Source organism: Melospiza melodia, chromosome 13 (assembly GCF_035770615.1).
Source record: "Melospiza melodia melodia isolate bMelMel2 chromosome 13, bMelMel2.pri, whole genome shotgun sequence".
In the NCBI taxonomy this organism is placed as follows: Eukaryota; Metazoa; Chordata; class Aves; order Passeriformes; family Passerellidae; genus Melospiza; species Melospiza melodia.
The window spans coordinates 12,201,041-12,216,220 of NC_086206.1; the positions used below are offsets into that span (position 1 = coordinate 12,201,041).

At 38.8% G+C, this 15,180-nt stretch overlaps 1 protein-coding gene across 3 annotated transcripts in view; it reads left to right on the forward strand.

Annotated features, from left to right (window-relative positions):
* The window catches only part of FTO (FTO alpha-ketoglutarate dependent dioxygenase), a 227,662-nt gene that overhangs the window by 66,776 nt on the left and 145,706 nt on the right, over positions 1-15,180 (forward strand). The gene's annotated exons all lie outside the window — the stretch shown is intronic.

Genomic DNA, 15,180 nt, shown 5'->3' on the forward strand with positions numbered 1-15,180 from the left:
GGAAAACACGCCCAGAAAAGTGGACATTGCAATTGTGGAATCAATTGCCACAAGAAATCACTGAACATTGAATTTCCCTACAAAAGGAGAGAAAATATAACTTGCTTATGTGTTTGGGTTTTATTTTTTTCCCTTTTTTTTGATGTTCTTATGTGCTCACATTCTTGAACGACCCTTATAATTTAAAAAAAATCTTTTGGTTTGTTTTTCTTTCAAATGACAACTTACTCTCTTGTAACACAGGCTTAGATGAGGTAGAGACAAGAATGTTTGATATTTTATATCCATTGTGTGTTGAAAACATGGAAAAACAGCAAACTCTGGAACTCTCAAGGGCTAGGTTTTCTGCAATTGGTGTGACATTGCCATGTGTCTCTAATTAGAAACATGGTGGCGTCAGTGTATCTCCTTTCAACAAGCCTCGGGATGATATTTATCAGCAACCCCAAGCTTGGGCCAAGACAGAAGCTGCTTCTAATTTATATTTTAAGAATCGCTTTAATGTTTTATGACTTATAACATATTAATCACAATTAATTTCGGCTATTGGAGGAGACAGAGGGGAATGTTAATTGGGACTGTCTGTCTGCAAACTCGGGGCGCGCTCGGGGCGCGGGGGCGGCTCTGGGCGCAGCGGGCGCGGTTCGCGCGGCGGCCGCCAGGGGGCAATGTGGGGCCGCGCTCCGGCGCTCCCGGCCCGCGATTGCGGCGCCCGCAGCGAGAGCGGTCCCTGGTGCTGCCCCGGGCCCATCCCTGCCGCCCCATCGCACGGGAAACCGACCCGGCTTAACCAACTCTGCGGCGATTTGCCATTAAGAGTGCGCTGTTTCCGTGCGTGCTCAGCTTCCACGGCTAAGTTAAATCAAAAGGGTGTTTTTGAAGGCACCCGGTAGTCCGCAGTCGATGGGTTGGTTTGTTTGTTTTCCTCCAAATTTGTAACTTTAGCTGGATAATTCTTTAAAAAATTTTTTTAAAAAGAGAGCGATAATAATTTAAAATGTTAAAAGTAAAACGTCTCAGTGTTGTTGTTCTTGTTTTGGAAGGATTTTGCTGCTTACAAGGAATTTTTTCTTAAAAGAAAATATTTAAGCGTGTATTCTTCCTTTGTGTGTGAGCTGAGCAACTGTTGACGTAGCTTTTTTATATATGTGTCTAGAGTGATACAAAAGTCAGTCTCAGGGATATTATGTGTGTTTTTTTAGGCTTTCCCCTTGTTTAATAATTTTTGAAACTTTCTTTTTTTCTTTATCTCTGATTCTGCTAATTATAATTACTCCTCTGTCACGGCTGAGTATGATATTGCAAGAAGTTTAGCCCAAACCTGTGGGCTTTATTAAATATTTTTGTACATTATAGCAAGCACACAATTTTATCATAATGTTTATTCCTGGCATTTCTTTCCCTGAGGATAGTTTTACTTAGAGCTCACTCTTGTGATGTAAATGTTAAACCTTTCATTTGAATGACATTCTGATAAAACATCACATTTCCCACAATATTACCTCATGAATTTATGAGCCATTAAATCTGAAGCAGTTTAACCAATCTTCCTTTTTTTCTCCCCCTCCCTTGAAAATATGAAGGCTATTCATATGTTGGAAGGTTTTTTTTTTTAAAAGTCATCCAAGATTAACACGTTATCGCCTGCAACATCAGGATAAATGCTTGCAGAATTCAAAGGGAGAGTTACCATTTGAAAAAAGACCGTACAGGCTTTGCTTTCTGGGTAAAGAGAAGTCTGAAAAGCTGAAATCTCATGTGATGTGAGCAAGTCTTGCTGTAGCTGTTCTGAGATTCAGTGGAGAGACAATTTGTCTCTCAGGGTCTGATATCATGCAAACCTTGCAATCTGACATTTATTTTAGCTATGAAAATCTGTAACCACCGCACCAAATCTGTAAGAAATGCAGAAGTCCAACAGTCTTTTTTTTGGTTATTTTGTTTTAGATTCATTCACATGAGAAAAGTAAAATGTAAATCAATTTTTGTTTGTAAATGTAAATCAATATTTTTGTTTGTGGAATGAAAAGTAAACATATATGGCTACACTTGCATGTTGAATTTTTGAAGGCTTTTTTAAACTTATCTAGTGCTCCTTAAAGAATAAAAAAGGGCCTTACAGTGCTATATGGTGTGAATTGTATTTCCTGCTTTGACAGTCCATTTAGCAATGTAGCAATGTATTTATATGGCAGTTGGCCTTAATAACCTTTATTGACTTTAGTGGGAAAGAGCCAAGACTGGCATTATTAAAATGTATCAATTTCATTGCAGTATAAAATCACAACATATATAATTATGTTTGGTAGACTAGGCTCCATTTAATCCCACCTATTTATGCAGGAATTTGGCAAGAGAAGAGAGCGTGGAACTGAAATGTAGAGAAAAGTGTGAGTGACTTGGAGCTGCATTTAACAGCACAGCTGCTTCACTACTTAAAGGAATGAAACATAGATCTTGAGGAAGTAATTTCTTAATGGGATAACTGAAGCACAAGTAGTTGTTGCACCATTTGTTTAATTTTTTGGCGTTGATAACAGAGCTGAGGATCATGACATGCTGCACACCTTTTAGTTTGTGGTAGTGCAAAAGCAGAAGTGTGCACACTCGGTGTAAGCAGAATGATCAAAGTGGCATTTCATGCAGGCTGGTATCTTTCTGCACAACTTTCATCTTGATCCGTAAAACTTTTTAAAAATTATCTTTAGTCTCATTATTACTGTTATTCTCAATAACAGGTTTTTTATCAGTTTGCACAACTGAATTGAAATCAGAGAGCAAGGCTATTTTTTTGTAAAATTATTTTTCTTTCCTTTTTGAGGTCTGTTTCATTATTTGCTCCTATTGCTATATATGAAGTAGTTTCAGCTATAAGCCACTATTGTCAGGGGCTTACAGCCTGACAGTTAGAATTGAGTCTACACTGAAACTTGAGCTACAAAATCTCAGCCCAGAGCCATTTTTTTTTCTCCCAAATTAAAGCAAGGGTTTAAATATGTATTTAAATCAAGAGCATTTCAGTTCCCAGATAACCATGAAAAGCTCTAAGAAAAAATATGCTTTTACAAGGAATTCTCCCAGCTTTTGTAGACTTTGGCATTTTAAACAACTAACCAATTATTTTTAAAAAAATAGATAATAGGATCACAAACAGGCTGGTTGGTTGTTTAGCTTCTTTCAGAAATTGCATAGCAACTTAACTGACACTTGAATTGGTTTGACCTTGTCAGCCAAAATTCCAGGAACTCTGAGGAATTATTTTAATTTCTCTTCTGGTTTTCCCATGGTGCTCAGATATTGCAGTGTCACACTTTATTGGAGGGCCATGTGGCCATGGGTGATGGGATTTGCCTAATGAGCTGTGAAATGCAGGAACAACATGGCAGCTCCAAAACCCAAATTTTACCCATAATTATTGTCTTTTGGGGCTCTCCTTATCTGTTTAGGCCAGAGCCTTTAAATAAATGTATTTTTGGCAGATTATATTTTGTGTACACTGGAAGTCAGATGTTTCTGGAAATGTATCTTTTATCTTAAACAGCAACAACAAAACCTGATCCTGGAGACTTTTTTTTCCTTTTTTTTTCTTTTTCTTTTTTTTTTTTTTTCTGGCAATAATTTCTATGACCCCAATATTTTTAGCTGTCAGAAATGGGAGAAAAGATTGAGCATTGCCTGTAGTAGAATCACAATGAAACTGTAAAAAGAAAAAAAAAAAGTAAAGTTGTATTGCACATCTTTGAGGAAAAAAATTATTTACAATTCTGAGGGAATTCAGACTTAAGCTTCCAAAACAACATGTGTGCTGAAAGCACAAAAGACTGTGTTTATGATTCTCTTTGAAGTGTTTCTGCAACAGGATAAGGAAAATTTTAGAAACTGTCTGATAGTGTTCAGGGTAAATACTTAAACCCCTTTAGAGAATTTCACACACAGATACTGTGCAGCAGAAAAAAGGATACTTATGTTTCCTAAAGCTGCTACAGCCTACAGCTTTGTACTTAAAGACAGAGGTGTTGAATAGAATTCTTCTGAGGATACATCCAGTGACAATATCTGCAGGAACATCAGAGCAAACCAGTGGATAGCACTTTCTGTTTTTAACCCTTGCGTGAGCCGGCTGAGATCTGAGCTGCGTTGATATGAGCCTTTGTAACATTTCTGTGAGAAACTGGAATTGTTCAAAGGGCAGCCTCGCGCTCGGCAGCGTTCTGGGAGAGCATCGAGGGTGCAATGTTCACTGGCCTGGGCCAGGAGAGCTTTGGGTCCCTGTCTGTGCTGTGGGACAGGAGCTGCATTGCTGATGGCCCAGGTGGGGTTGGGTTGTGTACTTGTGCCCGTGGTGTGGTCCTGCCTCTGCCTCCCCCTCAGCTGCATTTGCACCTGAGCGGCAAGTTTGGCATTTGTAGGTGCTGCGAGTTTGGCATTTGTAGGTGCTGCGAGTTTGGCATTTGTAGGTGCTGCGAGTTTGGCGTTTGTAGGTGCTGCGAGTTTGGCGTTTGTAGGTGCTGCGAGTTTGGCGTTTGTAGGTGCTGCGAGTTTGGCGTTTGTAGGTGCTGCGAGTTTGGCATTTGTAGGTGCTGCGAGTTTGGCGTTTGTAGGTGCTGCAAGTTTGGCATTTGTAGGTGTTGCAAGTTTGGCGTTTGCAGGTGCTGCGAGTTTGGCGTTTGTAGGTGCTGCAAGATTGGCGTTTGTAGGTGCTGCGAGTTTGGCATTTGTAGGTGCTGCGAGTTTGGCGTTTGTAGGTGCTGCAAGTTTGGCATTTGTAGGTGCTACGAGTTTGGCGTTTGTAGGTGCTGCAAGTTTGGCATTTGTAGGTGTTGCAAGTTTGGCGTTTGCAGGTGCTGCGAGTTTGGCATTTGTAGGTGTTGCAAGTTTGGCGTTTGCAGGTGCTGCGAGTTTGGCGTTTGTAGGTGCTGCAAGATTGGCGTTTGTAGGTGCTGCGAGTTTGGCATTTGTAGGTGCTGCGAGTTTGGCGTTTGTAGGTGCTGCAAGTTTGGCATTTGTAGGTGCTACGAGTTTGGCGTTTGTAGGTGCTGCAAGTTTGGCATTTGTAGGTGTTGCAAGTTTGGCGTTTGCAGGTGCTGCGAGTTTGGCGTTTGTAGGTGCTGCAAGTTTGGCGTTTGTAGGTGCTGCAAGTTTGGCGTTTGTAGGTGCTGCGAGTTTGGCATTTGTAGGTGCTGCAAGTTTGGCATTTGTAGGTGCTGCAAGTTTGGCATTTGTAGGTGTTCTTTGCGCACAACTGGGTCTTGGTGAGCTGCAGTTTTGGATAACTAGACTTCTGTGCTCTTGTGCTTTATTCTTGCTGTGACAGGGCTTCTCTCTGTGATCCTCACTATTTTTATACTTTCAGATGTATAGAATTGTGTGTTCTGAATACCTGCACTTGCATGTAAAATGCCACGAGTTCTGTACTAGAGTTTGAGCCATAAATGTGTATGCCACAATCATCAGAAATCAAAATTGTTTTCTCGAAACCTTGGATGGGTATACACTAGAATAACAAAAGATCTTTGTATTAATAGTATGTTTATTGAGGCTTATTATTTGCTGTGGAAATAACGATGTTGTAGGATTGAGCTGTAGTTTTACCTGTCTCATTATTCTTTGCAAAGTCTTTCACAAGGGCCTGGAGTGACAGGACGAGGGGGAATGTTTTCAGCTGATGGAGGGCAGTTTAGTTTGGATATTAGGAAGAAATTGTTTACTGTGAGGCTGCCAAGGGCCTGGCACGGGGTGCCCAGAGAAGCTGTGGCTGCCCCATCCCAGGAGGAGTTCAAGGCCAGGTTGGACAGGGCTTGGAGCAACCTGGGATTGTGGAAGGTGTTCCTGCCCATGGCAGGGGGGGAAGGAACTAAATTGTCTTTAAGGGACCTTCCAACCCAGAAGATTCTATGATATGCTTTAATGTTCTCAGAAATATATTTTCTAGGAGAAAAACTTAATAAAAGACTATTTGAAGACTGGGAATAGTATTTCTTGAAAATAAATTAATCTGTAGTTTTAGAATTTGTTATATCCTATATAGAAATTGATTAATTATTACCAATATTTAAAATTATTTCTAGTTCTTATTTATTCAATCCTAGAAGTGATCAGATACAGAGATTATGCATTGGTATTTGTGTATATATGTTTATGGACATGCTACACAGAAAAAAAAGGATTTGGTTTGATGTTAAAACTGTGAATTACAGTGGTTTGGCAGGAATAATTTGTACTGTGATTGTTATAAACTAGGGCAAGTTGTGATTTTGAATGAAAGTGGAAGCAAATGGCAGTATGACTAAAATGTCACCATCTACATTGCTGTATTTTTTAAATACAGCTAGTGTTGCTAAATGTGGTTTTATTGCTATTGTATTTTAGTGGCTCTGTAACCACTATAAAATAGAACACAGCTGCTTTGCTTTCCAAATGGCTTTGGTGGCAAAGGAGGTGACGTCTTCTGGAAAGCTGCTCCTGCTGCACTGATAGCTCTTCTTTCCTATCTGATCATCAGCTCTCCTAATTCCTAACAAGATCATGGGTGAATAGTGTTTTTGTAATGTGTTCTTTAACAGTTACTTCATCTTTGCTCAAAACTGCAGCTTTCATTTTATACATAAAGAAATGTAACTTGGCTTCAGAAGCTGCTATGGAGAGCATTATGCCCTGATGGATTAGGTGCTGATTCTTTTACTGACCCTCTGTTTGACTTGTGCAAGTAACTTAGGTGTGGTTTTCAAAATCAGTCTGGCAATCAAAACATTGAGGTCTATCTTTGGTTTTAGATTGCAGACAATTTCTGATCTTTAATTCCTCCTCAATTAAATGAGGCTATGTTTTTTTCTGTGTGTGACAATTATTTATTGGCTATTTCCTAGGGAGAGGACATCCTGCATTTGAAGGGAACCGACAAATTTCTGCCTCCCCATATCGTGATTGGAAAGTGTAGATGGGGCCACATAGGAGCTTTTATTATATTTTATTATTTTTTGGTCAGATGGGCGATTTCTGTCTGAGTAAGAAAGAGCTTTCTGTGTTTTGGCTGACCCTGGTTGTCTCCTGGCAGCTCCCAGGTCTCGTTCTCAGGAGCTTTTGTGTGAATCTTTTTTGCACTTTCTGTTTCTGTTTGTCACTACACATGCTTCTGCTTAATGATCCTGAAGCTGTAGATATAATAATGTTTACTATTCTGCAGTAGGAAGACAATTACTGGCTTTTCTCTGATGTTACAAGTGAACATCAGATTTTGGCAGTTTTCCTTGGACTGCTAGTCAATCTGAACTCTATATAATTTTCACAACAGAGGCACTAATATAAAGTTTAAATCTAGCAAATCTTTTAAATTATTCCAGTGAAGTAATGTGGTTGTTCATCACAGTCAGAGTAGTTTTCACAGGACTCATTCTGAGTTTCTATAATAGAGTAGAACAATGAAGGGGATGGTGAATCAGGCTGGATTGTTGCTGGGGGACAGGAATGGCAGCAGTGGAGCTGTGCTGGAGATGAATCCAGCTCTGTGCTCAGCATGCAATGATCCACAAAGTGCACTGTTAATAGCTGGGAACAGTGCATCAGTTCATGTTGTCTAGCTGCCTAGGGATCAATATCATTGTGTAATAAACTGAAGTGATTATTTTTATGTGTCTGTGGATATATGTATGCATATACACACTGCTAATAATTACATTTTAGCTCCATCTTCAAGCTGTGTCCTACATGCTAATGGATTAGAGCTTCACCAGCTAGCTAGAAGGTCAATTGTTTTGTGATGTTGTGGTTGGACTCAGCTTGGATAACTGAATTATGAGACTTTTTTACGCGGTAGACTAAGTTAACTCATTGTGATCCTTTGGGTTTCCTTCTGTCCAATGTCATGCTTCCATTTAATGAAAAAGATGTTTTTGTGCTGAAATCATTTGCAGTGGTAGGACCACAGAATTCACTCTTTTGCTCAGAAGTAATGATTGGTTGTGTTGCTGATGGATGATAGAAATTATTTTAAGATTAGTCTGTACAAACCAATTGATGCTGATGCTGGGTCGCACCACACAGAGGTTGTACTCTTCAGGCTTCCATGAGGTGATAGAAAATGTGAAAATCTGCAGAGCCTTCCATTTCTTCATGTCTTCTCTGATGGGCAAGAGGAGAGAGCATGATGGTGTTCATGTCCAGAGGTAATACATCTATGCCCAGGAAGCAGGGCTGAGGCAAGATGAAATTAGTTCTGCATTGCATTTATTGTAGGGGCTCAAAGCAAAGACCAATACAAATCCTGACCAGGTCCTACTCTGAATTTTTATGATGCTTTTGAAAGGATTAAAAATAAACATGATTAAGATTATTAATATTTCTCACTTTCAAAAGTCTTCTCCTGTAGGTGTTTTTCCTTATTAATGCAACCTTACAGGGACTGGTGCTGTCCCTCAGAGGAAGGAGAGGCTGCCATGCCGGTACACTTGTACAGTCCAGGATCTTCAAAACATTTTTCCATTACTGATCTTTTGTTGGTTTTCATGTAGGATGTACTTGATACACATACTTATAAAATATTTATACATTCATGGGTCAATTCCACTGGTGGTTGTTATGCTAAAGGAATTGTGAATTTGCACTAATTACTGGGGAGAGGAAAAGATGGGTAAGACAGATGAACCAGTCTTGAAAACTCTTAAAATTTGTGGAGATGTTGAACAAAATAAAAAAGTCTCGCTGGTTCCTTTAAGAAATCCTAATGTTAAAAAACTTGATAACAGGGCTGTTTTCTCAAGTTTTTTCTTTGCTTTTCATCTTCTACATTTTCTTCTTTAATGTAAAATACTGTAATTGAATCACAGCATTAGCTGGCTTTTCCCAACAAAACAGCAGATTTAGGCTCTTTGCTGCTAGTTTCAAAAGTAATATGTATGGAGAGAGAGCACGAAGACAAAAATTGAGCACATAGATGCATAATCCCAAAGGAATAAACTGACTTCTACTAGACAAGCTGAAAGCTGATTAAAATATTTTTCATCCTTTGGGTATGCAACAGCTTTTGATGATGGAGAGTGTATTAATATTCAGCTTAGCTGCTTGTCAACACTGCAGACAGGTCCCAGGAAAGTCTCTGATACTGACCAGGTTTTCTCACTCTGCCAGAAATCTTTATGAGACACAGAGCAGCAGCCTTGTACCAGGAAAAGTCAAGATAAGAATACTGCTATGTCTTTATTTTAGAAATTGCTTCTATAGATTTTTAAAGGATTGAAATTTTTAAAGAATTTTTTTAATGATATAAATGCATTTAAATACAACAAAGGAGGAAGATTATTCTTAATTATTTTACAATAAAGCTTTTGTAATCTATTCAATTTTCAATTTGTCTGAGTTGTTTGTTAACTTACAAAGATCCAAGTAATAATATCAATGATCAGGTTTTTTTGGAGAATGTGTTCCTATTCAAATTATTTTATAACAGTCACATCTGAGGTGGTGGGGTACTATTTTATTAACTTTTTCTATTCCTTTGTAATGTAATACCTACCTTCCCAACAAGAATGAGATGTAAACAGCTGCTTTATCAGGTGATACTTCTTCTGTTCTTTTGTTGGCATGCTGACATATGTGGTGTTTGCTGTTTCCCTTCCACAGTGACTAAATATACACAGTATCTCTGGAAAACATGTCCTAGGCTGTGTGAGGTGCCTTTAGGATGGCTCCAGGGCCACATACTTACTGTAGTAGGTGAAAGAGCATGGCTTAATCAGCTTAGTTAACTTAATTAAGCTGTGCTTTTTCTCATGGTACAGCTTTAAAGTGTATTTCATTTAGAAACTGTATTTCATAGTTGTGGAATGACACGAGGTTGGGGAGATTCTGTGGGATTTTTATGGTGGGCTTGAAAAAGATAAGATTTGCTACTTGTTCTGCAATGGGAGGAAGTGAACTAGAGGAGTGTGTCCTTTTTCCTGAAGATTTAAAGGGGAAAATTCTAATGCAGTTTAGATTGTAAATGCTTCTCAAACTGAGAAAGTCTACTCTTCTTTTTATCCCCATCTAAGTTTAAGATTTTTATACATGTCAAGAGCTGTCCATTTTCATCCCAGCCTTGGCTTGTCTGCTTGTAGATGTGTCACCAGATTCCATGACTCTGCATTCTTTTATTGTTCTTTGAAAAAAGCAAACTAAGGCAGTGTGGTTGTGAGAATGGGGATCTTTTCTCTACTGATCTTTGAGTCTCAGCAGAAAATATTACAAATTAGAGTAATTTGAACTCAGTTGTTCTTTCTTGAGATGAGTTGCTCTTTCTATTCTTCATGAGGTACTCCATGTTGAGGAAAAGTTCCTGATTTTCCCACTGGGGTCCTAGTGGGACCCTCCTGTGTGGATAGAGGAGGTTGATTAGCCAGGCACAGCTGGAAACGGTAAGTGCTGAGTGAACTCTACTCACCATCTCATTGGCTTCACCTGGCTGCTTAATGTGACTTATTTACTTACCCACACAGGTTTCTGGAAGAGTGAGGGATGGGGAAGAAGCAATCAGGGAAGCAGTTGCAGCTGCCCAAGGGAAGGGTGCCAGTGCAAATGTGGGCAGAGGGTTGGGAGCCTCTCTTGGCAGAGTGGCAGCACTGAGGGTGAGGTGAGTGAGCGCCCCTGGGACAGCAGCTCTGGAGTCAGTGCACAGCTGCCTCCAGCCTCGGAACTGCCTGTGTGGGTGGAGTGGACCTTTGGGTACGGTGGGGATAGAAAACAAGCTTGGCACAAAGCAGGAAAGGATGGCAGAGGCTCAGACAAAAAGGAATGAGGTGGTTTGAGAGAAAGTAGGATGGAGAGGCTTTGCAAGTGGGAAGTGGCTATAGGGAAGATGGCAGAAGATAAAGGTGTAGCTGTGTGTCTCCTTCAAAGCCAAATACTGTGGGTAGTGATTTCTTTGATTTTTTTTTTTTACCCATCCCTTTAAAAACTTATTGTTTTGATAGAATTCTCTTAATTGATACCTCTGTGCTGTAATAATACTGCATTTAAAATAAGGGAGAGATAATCAAATAAGGAAGAAATAATCTTTGTTTAAGCAAAAAATAATTATGTTGAATGCAGAAAACTATTTAAAGTATGTTGGAAAGTATAGAATTTTAATTCCACATACATAAAATTATTCAGAAAAAAACAAGGCAATTATATATGCATAGATTTTTATAATTTTAAAAAATGCATATGATGGTTAAGGGTTGTGAATTTTTTTGTCTGTTTATATGGCCCATGGATGCACATGTATGTATATACAGCCATGAGCACACATGGAGGGTAAAATGTTTGCCTATTTAAGTACTAACCTCCTCTCCATAATGCCTGAAGTTGCAGAATCTCTATTAGCTGATACAATGTGTTAAATTTCTCATATTAGGACTTCTCATCCCACTGCTTGGGCACAGTTCTATTATAGACTTTAGTGTTTCTTGATTATATGGGGTGTTATAATTTCCTGATGACTGGCTATGTTATTTATAATACAGAGGGTGTTAATCCTTTGGTGATTAACACTCTATTTGAATTACCAGAGGTCAAAGGTACATTCTTTTATTTGGAGTTTGGGCTTTTTCAATGTTTTTTCCCTTGATTTTTTTCTTCTAAAGGTTGTTTCATTCTCTGTTTTTTTTCTGAAAATCATTTTGAGACAATTTGGGGTGAGGAGGGGAGAGAAGAGGAGCATGGTTCTTCCTTAGGGACCCAAGTCTGTTGGAGCTGTTGGCATTAGAACATAAGTTCTCTTTGCACTGAACAGCTTCTCCAGATATCCTCCATTTAAAAATAATGAAAATCTCATAATCAGAAAAAAATCTTAGTAAAAAGCACATGGAAGAAGATTCTCCCTACTTAAGCCTGTGAAAAAGTGGATACCTACCTGTGTCTCATTCTAAGCCTTTTTAGAAAGATTTATTAAAGATTATACATGTGTGTACACCTATATATGTATTTGTGTATGTATACATATAAACACACACTTTATGGGGTATAAATATATATGGCTGTCATTTCAGGTGATGTGGAGGTATTGCAGAGATTCTTGTCCAGCTGCCAGCTGTATCCCAGTCATTGTGGTTTCAGAATTGAGGAGCTATATTGAAAGCCTTCAGTTCTTTCAAAGGCTGTGGCTGTGCAGAAGTTACCCTTGCCCTAATATTTCAGTCTTTTCTCAAAATAGCATAGGGGTTTTTTGTGTTTTTCTCAGCTGTGTTCTTTAAAGTGCTGGAGCTGACTGAGAGGGAAGCACCAAAGAATTTTTGCTGTTTTGTTTTTCACACGTTTCTGGGGTCATGTAACCTTTCCCACAGCTCCAGCAGAATTCAATTATGTGCCCAGGTGTGCTGAGTTCCTGTGTCCACCTGCAAAGCCTTTACAGTGTCCTACAGCCACTGCCAGTGTACACCAAAGTGCTGTGACACTGGCTTTGCTCCCTTCTGCAAAGGTGACCATGCCTTGATTCCAAATCTGAGGTACATGTTCCACCTGGGCATTTCTTCAGGCTGTGGTCATTCCACCTACTCCAAATCTGGAAAAGTGTGGGCATGATGGAAGACCTGAAAGAGTTCCCTCACTGGTGTTACTCCAAAACTTCTCTGGTAGTACCTGAAACTGCAAAAACCCAGTTAGAGGAGAATTATGTTGGTGCAGCATATCCCTCTGCAGTGTTTAGGACCTGCAGATAAACAAAGGAGATGGTCAAAGAGCCAAGGAAACTAAATAAAGTTAGCCAGCCAAAACCAGAAGGAGAGTGGGTCATCTGCTTGGGGAAATGTTTTGAGCCTGTAGATTGTTCTCAGCTCAAATGATGCCAGCCTTGGAAGCTGCATCAGGGTATGATAAACCTCCCTCTGCCTTTTCCAGCAGAAGCATAACTGCTCCTGACTTACTGCTTTAAGAAAATTCAGCATCAGACTAGTCTGAACAAATGTTAGCAGTGTCTCCTTTGCAGAGCTGGGACCTGAGTTCACTGGTGTAAAAAAGCTCAGTTTTAACTCAATTACCAGAATGGGCTTCATGCCTGAACTGCTAGATGAAGTCCTGCAGTCTGCCAGAAAGATGAAACATATTGTAGTAATTCTTAAACACTTAACCTGGGTACCAGACCTGTGGGTGTTTTCATGTTCCTCTGCAGCAGATAGGATGGTGGATAAATGAGTGGCAGCACAGAGGCCAGTATCCTGTCTGGCCACTCATTTGATGGTTGTTTCACTGTCTGTGTGTGCTGGGTTTCTCTCTGCTCTGCTGCCTGGTGTTTTGCTCTGAGCTCAGTGAGGTGCTAAGATTAGCTGGTTTGTTTTTGTCATAATCTTTCATGTTTGCTGTGACAGATAGGTGAGAAAGCAGTATTTGTTCTGCTCCAGCATGCAAGGAATCCAGCTCAGACACTGAGGGCAATTAGTTCCTATGTTGTGGGATAAAAAGCAGACATGCTAAAATTTGAGGGCTACTTTTTTCCTGTACATGCTCCAGGGGGAATGCTGCACACTGCACTGTGGCTTCCTACATGATTTCTCTGTTATAAGATTGCTAAAGTGCTGACTGCCATTCAACTGCTGGCCTGTGGTTAGTGGAAATACTAAATACTGCACTGGCTTCATTCCTTGTGCCTTTCATGTTTCACTTCAATTTTAATAGTTTCATTTATGCTTAGAAATGGGGTTTTTTCCTACTTTTGTGAGTAGTCTGGCACCACAAAATGTATTGAAAGCATTTGAAGTAGTTCAGTAGGAGGCAGAATTAAAGGTCAAAGTGGTTTTGTGAGCAGAGCAAGAAACTGGGAGGAAATAAGTTGCAGAAAAGAGGGAGTAACAATAATCAAGTGAGAAAAATAGGAATAAATATAATGGAAGTATAAAGAGTCTTGAAAATGCAAAGGATGCTAAGGTTAAAAGAATTGAAGGTACTAATATGATGATCTGAATTTTCATCTCTTCAACTTGGCTGCAGCATTTAATAGGGTCTTGCTCTGGGGATATTAAATATGTAAACTACTAATTTAAATGATACAATTAATTAGAAATGTGAGTTCTGTGTGAACATATAATTTCATTTTATATGTCACAAAAATAGTTTTTTGTCTGCTGACATAGTCCTGAATCAGCTTTCTTGAAGGGAGTGGTTGTGTTATGGCCTCACAGTAGCAGAACATCGAGCTTGAAAGTGTGCAGATAGAACATTTACAATAGCGTGTATGTGTGAAATTTTAAGTGATGAACTGCCTGATTAAAACCAGAATATGTTTTTACTGAAAATCTTTATTGGTTTTGTGTAAATCTATTTTTAATACTAAAAAAGAAAAAAAAAAAGACATAGGGGAAGGAAATAAATTACTGGGTAGCAAGTAAGACTGAAAGAACAGACAAATAAAGGTGAGAATAATATCCAGCTTACTAAATAAGATTTGCTTCATGAAAGATGGAGAAAGTTGTTTGCTGATTTAGCTGGTATATCTAGAACAATGTACTTAACTGTTTTCATGGTGAAGATTATGTTCTGTACAAATATATAGTACATTAGAATTTTGGTAGTCCTGCTTCAAAGTTTGCTGAAATATTTTGAATTCCTTCTTACATTTATCACAAACAACCATTTATTTTCTTGGGTTGAACCATAAATATTTGTAGAAGGGCTGTAATCTTTTTTTAAAAAACAAGAATTTGAAAATTTGCATAATGGGCTTAAGTAACACGACTTACAAGTAAGGCTATGTATGTTGCCTGTGATGATCTTTTTTGGTGACTTGTTCCATAATCAGAATTTATAAAATTAAATTCATTACTGGACATTCAAATTAAAGACATTAATATATGTTATATTGTTACATTACTAGATTTTACAATATGCTTAGAGATTTGTCAGAAATATTAATTATATCCTCTTTTCATTTTACACCTACTTTTGCCTTACATTTGTACTAACCCAGTCAATAAGCATATATAAACCATGTCAACTTTTGCTGTTTCATTGCGTTTTTGCTGTTTAATTGCATTTTTCAAATAAATTCTTATCAAAAAATATTTTGCTGCTGATTTGCACTGTACATCTCCTAAATCTAAGACACCACTGGGGTCAGAAGATAGCAGATAGACTGTGCAGTGTTTGAACTGGTACTCCAATTCCTGATTTCCTGAGGATAAATGTGATTGCTCCAATATAAATGTTTTAGATCACAGTGACAGCTGTGGAAATTAA